Here is a 7235-nt window from a genome sequence, read left to right as displayed (position 1 = left end):
TAAATTTTGTCTCCATATTCAATATTAATAATTATGTTGCATGGTTTACATCTGTGAGCTGATACTTCTTGCCATCAAGTCACTCTGTGGAACATAACTTATTTCTACGTATCATTTGGAAAAATAACCCTAATTCTCAGAAAACAAATCAATTAACATGACAACTGCTTCATAATAAGCTAATGATAACCCTTCAAGACCTGGTCTCTGGCCTTCCCATCAAAGGTAACACGTTAAAGGTGCTCCAGCACTTTGTGCTGCAAAGATTACCACTCCTGTAGAAATACATTCTGGACTTTATATCATTTAGGAGAAGAAAGACCAACAACACTGTTCTGCCCATGAACAAACTAAGGGCATAAACCATTTATGCACATTTACAGGCCAGAGAATTCACTGTCAAGTTCTCCACCTTTCTCTTCTGGTTTTGTGGTAATATACTATTGAAGGGGCAATGTCAACACAAAGTGGGTTTTTTATTTCCAAAACCAAGTTAAGAACAATGCAGTACCATATATATCTGCCCAATGTTCTTGTAGTCTTTTCTTGTTCTCTGAAAAGATTTTTTTTCTATTTTATAGAGTATCTGTTCTCTCTCTTTCCAGATGAAAGACTGTAAATGCAAACCGATTCTGGAGGGATGTCCAAGAGCAATAAAAAACACAGAGTAAACAAATTTAATCCACCTCATCTCACCAGTTATCACAGTTGGTGTCCACTGTGTAAACAGGTTCCTCCATGAAGAATAAATCTAATGAAGCCTGATATCACACACATCGGTGCTTAATGATGCTTACACCCTCTTGTTTCCTTTCCTCCTGTAGCAAAACTCCCCATCCATCTCCTAGAAACTGAAGGGGTAAATGCTGCTGCAAGCTGTGGTTGCTTGCAGGGGTTGGGAGTGCTGCTGGTGGAGCTGCAGCTCCATGGGCAAGTGTGATAATCAGAGCAGATGACAGCCCCACAGGGTTCATCTGAATGCATTTCCCCAAGTCACAGTTTTGAGAAAACTTTTAAGAGTATCTTTGAAAACATTTTCAAGGTGATAGCTACGCCCTCTGCCAGATTGGTGAATTGCCCCAGATGTGTCAAGGTCATTAAAAGGTGATATGACAGGCAAAGATCCCAATATGCAACTACTTAATTCATTGCCTTGGCATATCAGGCTAAAAATCTCAAATTTCCCAGAGTAAAATGTCACCAAGGAGAAAACAGTGCGATCCATATGCAATCTGCTTTGGGGGGAGGGAACAGTAACTTGACATATGTTTCTACCAAAGAGAAAACAAAGTGATAATTCAGGTGTGATTGTTTCACACATCCTTGAGGAGTGGCTGCAAAGGATTCCCTCTGCAACAGATAAATGCCATAACAAGGCACAAAGATTGTAGACTGAATCTAGGTCTTAAAGACTGGAAATAAAATGCAGTTTTTAAGAAGTGAGGAGCAACTTAAAACCAGCAACTGACGCAGCAATCAGACTAGGTGAAGTGCTAAGAAGGTGAAGTCTCTATATTAGCCTTAAAACAGTAAAAGGTACTGTTACAAAGATACTTTTCTGGTAGCAGTATTGCCAAGTAACACGGCCCCAAGCTGCCTCCCACTGGCATCCTTACATGCACCCCCAAAGTCTCCTGGCATGGACTTTCAGCCAAGCCATTCAGAGCTCACTGCCTCTTCAGCTTGAAGATGTTTTAGCTGTCCCGGTTGAGGATCAATACAACACCTGACACTGTTCAGCATTTTCATCAACAAACTGGGAGTAAATATAAAATCGCTGCAGATAAATTTTGTAGAGCTGATGATGCAAAAAACAGTAAAAAAAAAGTAAAAAATGTAAAAAATACTAACAGAGAAAGAACATTATTAAGAGCAAGCTGGTGTTGAGGAAGTGATTTCATTGAAATAAGTGCAAATTCACATTCCTGGGAAAAAGAAACGCAATAGTTATGCACCAAGGGATAAACCAACAGTAAAATAAGGGTTATATTGGGTAGTGAGCACACATTGCAGATCCGTCAGGAAAGACTAGAAAAAGATCACAAAGGATTATTCTCCAGTGAGAGAATTAAGAGTTGAATTAGTTTTCAAAGATAATCAAAAAATTATGTCATTCAAATGCTGAAATACCTTTATGGGAGAAAACACAGTGTTCTAAGTCTTGAATGGGGCTCTAATCTGGTGGGGAATAAAAACAAAAAAATTAAAAAGATGTCTGGAAACAAAAAGGCAATCTAAATTAGAAACTACAAACAAACTTCTAGCAGAGAGGGAGACTAAACTCATCAGCAAAACACCAGAGAAAGTGTTGGATTTTCAGCCTCTTGATGTAACAGTCTGTAAGGCATTGGGCTCAGGTTTGGTGACCTCCTGCTGCCCTTTTTCATTTGTAAGCTCTATGAATATATGTGACTATTGTCTTTACACTTTCACAGCTGTTCCTTTTCTTGTTTCAGTTTCTAGCCAATTCGAGAAGGAATTTAAAACTTTTTGCCTAGCCTAACTAGAATCAATCCATATTTTATTAATACAGACCCATTTCTGTTCCAACAGTTGGATGAGAAGAAGTTGAAGAAAGCCTTAGTCCCTTACTCAAACTCCTGGGCTATATATGTTTTCGTTTTTTTCCCAAATGCCACTTAAGCACTGTGAAGCACAAAATGAAACCAGAAAGGTATATTTTTTGTGTATTTATACAGCATTTTGCAAAATATTTTCTGCTCTTTTCTTCTTATATTGCCTGTGAGGCTTTTCAGCAGCATGTCGTTATCCCAAACTGCATGATTTCTTGGAGATATTTATTTTGTCTCTATATATATTATAGGCCCAATAAAAATTGATTTAATAGGAGAAACAAAAAATTCTCAGACTTTTGAGCTGTAGGCAATGCAGTTATTACAGGAAAGTTTGAATGCATTTACCCTTATCAGGCTCCAATTAAAAACACCATTTATAAGGCACATGATAACTGCAATGTTAAGCGAGGCTGCAGGAGATTCACAAGATAAGAAGGGGCAAAGAAAGTTCAGCTCAAAAAGAAATATATTCCCAATGAACAATTCAACCAGCCTTAATCAGGATCTGCTGACAGAAAGAGTTATTGGTCTGGGTAATAGCTTCCAAGCCTGGAGAAGAGAGGGCTCCAGGGAGACCTCATAGCACCTTCCAGTACCTAAAGGGGACTTACAGGATGGGGACAAACTTTTTAGCAGGGTCTTTAGTGATGGAACAAGGGGGAATGGCTTTAAACAGAAGCAAGGCACTGTTCACTATGAGGGTGGTGAGGCACTGGGGGCACAGAGAGGCTGTGGATGTCCCATCCTGGGAAGTGCTCAAGGCCAGACCGGATGGGCTTTGGTCTAGTGAGGGGTGTCCCTGCCTACAGAAGGGATTTGGAACTAGATGGTTTTTAAGGTCCCTTCCAACCCAAGCCGTTCTGTGATTCTACAATGGTTCCAAATTTCCAGCTTCCAGATATTTTCAACTAAACCAGACTAAACAAGGGTAAATATCATAGGATAGAATTGTATATTTTCAAGCAACATTTAACTGATGTCAGGGATAAACTAGATGTGTTACATATCTTCTGCTTTCAAACCACATCTGGATAAACAATACACTCATCAAACTGAGTGTATTATTTAAAAGTCCTGAGCATGGAATTTCCACTCTATCCCTGAGCAATCCCACCGAAGGCGAGAGCTAGTGGAGCTGCTGCTGCAGAAGTGGGGAGGAAAACATCACAACGCTCCCAGAGAGCAGCTGTGTGTTGTGTGACCGAGGAGCACATCAATAGTGCATTTGGTCAAAATAGGGAAAGAGAAGATCAGAGCAGAAGGAAAATCCACTATCTTAGGACTAGAGCTGTGCAGATCAAAACAAACAAACAAAACAAACAAACAAACAAACAAACCCCCAGAAATAACCTCCCAAACAACCAAAGAGGAAGATAAAAATAAATGCTAGGGAGGTGTTTCATAACACACAGCAATGACATTTGTTCATTACTTGGATCAAGCAGACAGAAAATCCTGTTTTGTGCCAAACTTTGATGGAGGCAATTGAACATGAGATGACAATACTCTCATAACTGCTCATATACTATTTTACAGGGGAGGATGTGTTGCACGAGTAAGGCATCAGCTAATAAATACCTGTAGCTTTCAGCAAACACTGCCCAAAGTGAGCCACCCATATCCACATTTATGCGTGCAGAGCACTGAACATCTGCCATAACTCCCTGAGGGATGGTCCCTTCCTAAGTACGGATGTACTGATGTGAGCCAAGATTCTCCAGGGGGAGGGAGGAGAGGCCTGGGGACCTCACTTGCATGCCTGACTTGAGATACTGCAAAAAAAGAACTTGTATTGGAGACAGTTCTGGGTAATTGCCCCTCCAGTTTTATCTTTTGATAGGAATACATTGTATTATTGCTCTTGAAGTGTCATTCTTCAGCAGCAAAGAAGAAGGGAAAGAAGAAAGAAAGCAGGAAGACAGGTATCAGTTTTTCTCACCTGCTTAACTACCATGGTGAGCTAAACCCTTGCTGGCTGATAAAAATCTTAAATATTTCCTCAAAGCATAGCACACTGGAGATCATTTTACAGACACTGCAATACCAGCAAAATTTGCTGCTACATTATTTTCCCAGTGTAGTTTGTTTCTTTTGGGGCTTAGGGGAAGAAATGTGCAGCTTGTCCTGCAGTGAGGTCACCTACCCTGTGGCAGCAAATGAGTCTCTGGCTTCCGAGGCAGTTCACAGTGAACTAGAGCTGTCTGTAAGTGAGAACACTGAACACTTTATGGCAGGTACACTCTTGAGGGAAGTGGATTTATGTGCTATGTTTGCTTGTCGAGCCCAGCACCTTGTCTTCAGTGCTAGTAAGAACTTCACTTTCTGTTTGATTTTGGAATACTGTGATGGCTTTATACATTTTTCTCTTTTGATTCATACTTCTTTTATTGAACATCACTACTACTCTTGCCATCTCACTTCAGCTAACTCTAAAATAACATGGAAACAGAGAGAGAAACCATACAGTCCCAACAAAAAAAAATTTAAAAACTCAATTTCTCTCACAAATACAGAGAGATGTGAGAGTAAGGGCTGAAACATGGCAGTCAACAACCACTGCAAAACCAAAAGCTACACAGTTTGAAGCAAAGTCTCCAGGCAAGCCAGAGACTCATTTGCTGCCACAGGGTAGTTGACCTCACTGCAGGACAAACCACAGATTTCTTCCCCTAAGCCCAAAAGAAACAAACTACACTGGAAAAATAATACTGTCACAGCAAATTTTTCTGGCATTGCAGTCTCTGTAAGGGATCATTTGTCATCATATTGAACAACATGACTATTATAGGAGAATTGTGATGCCAGCCTGGCCTCTGACAATCACAAGGTCCATAGCCCTGTTCTATATTAAAAAAAAGAATTATGATTTAGGACATTGAGAAAGGTCATTCTGCTGCATTTCAATTAAGAAATGTAGCACTTACGATTTAACAAAGAAAAAAAGTTCTGTAACTTAATGTTTGACAAGCTTCTTACAAATTGTAGCACTGCCTCCAAAACAAGATGCCAACATTTACGGGACAAAACCACAGAAACTGTGATAACAACTGGCACTGCATGTGATAGTGCCAGGAGAGGCATGTTACTGAAATAAAATGTTACATGGCAGAAATGCAATTGCAAAGAGGAAAGATAATCAGCTGAGCTGGCTGAATCTGATGGAAACAGAAGTTGTCTGCTGAAGAGAAGGAGAAGGAAGTCTCTGGAACAGCTTGCCTGGTATGGATTTTTGTGAACAAAGTACATCTTTATTGTGTAGTCTGAGGCTGTAGAAAATAGGCAGGACAGATGGTCAGTCCCAAAATAACCTATAAAGGCCTCAGGGAAGAGCTGAGGCCACTGCTTGTGCTGGTGATTTTCTCAACAGTGGATCAGGTCTTGTTAGCTCTGATCTCCCTGGGTTGTCCCCATGCACTTGGACTACATCCAGAAGGGTGTTCCAGCTTCCAGCCTGGAACTTCAGCTCAGCTTTTTCAGCTGCATTTTTGCTGAGACCTGGTCCACATAGTCCTGCTCTCATCCCACCACACAGCACAAACGGTGGGTTTTACAGAAGAGATCCATGGCCCACCCCATCCAGGGCTTTGAACTGAGTGACTGAAGACCTGGAGACTGGAGGGCACCTCTAGGTATTTGAGATAGAGCCCGAGTGCCCTGGTGAACAACTTTTGGAGCTTACTTGAGGGAACATAATGAAGGAAGCCTTTCCTTGAGCTGTCCATGCTGCAGTCACAAGAGCACAGCTATTTTAAGGAGATTTTATCAAGGGTGCACCTGAGAGGCTTCTTTCATGGAGGTGAATTGAATAGAATGGAATTGAATAGACCTTGTTTTGTTTCTTGGATAACTCCACTGGACACAGGCACATTTGCTTATTAGAATCACTGTCAACTGAATGCTTGAACTTCCCCCAAATCTCATATTTTAAAATCGGCTGTGACACCTGGGTTCAATAAAACAAGCAGAAATTTGAGATTCAGAATAAATATAATTCAGATATGCATTATGATATAGAGGTGTTTTGAATGAACAAGGCAGAGCGTACACAACAGCTCACAGCACAATGATGACCAGCGTGACTTAGTCTAAAATTGAGAGCCAGGGACAGAGCTAGCCTTGCATTCTGAGCCAGGAAAGATCATTAGATGCAAGGCATAGCAGTGACTTGCAAGAAAATAGCTTAGATAGGAAGAGAATGGGTAATTTTAATAAACATGTATATGAAATATATTTATTTTTCTACATGTAAAAAGGTCCTTTCAACCAAACTGACATGAGTTCAGTAATTATAATAGAAATATAGAACTTCAAACGGCAGAGAATTCACTATAAAATAGCAAAGTAAGGAATCCCCCAGAGACAGATAGGGTGAAACATTAGGTTGGGAAGACACAAAATTGTCCATGCACTGATCAGCCTCAGGAGAGAGAGCATTCAGATGCAATAACCCTGCAGAGGTAGCATACACACCATGGGTTCTAATAGAAACTTGAGACAATAAAGAGTTGTGAAGTGAGAGGAAAGCAAGGAGATGAATCTGATCCAACTATCCACGCAATAGTCTCATCAAAGTTTTGGAGATTAAAGTAAAGTACCTGTGTTGTAAAAGCTGAGTACTCTTTCAAGGGTGGCTTGTAAGGCTGATGAGATGAAAGAGGC

The sequence above is a fragment of the Aphelocoma coerulescens genome, chromosome 1 (genome assembly GCF_041296385.1).
Source record: "Aphelocoma coerulescens isolate FSJ_1873_10779 chromosome 1, UR_Acoe_1.0, whole genome shotgun sequence".
In the NCBI taxonomy this organism is placed as follows: Eukaryota; Metazoa; Chordata; class Aves; order Passeriformes; family Corvidae; genus Aphelocoma; species Aphelocoma coerulescens.
Note: the sequence above shows the minus strand (reverse complement) of the source record.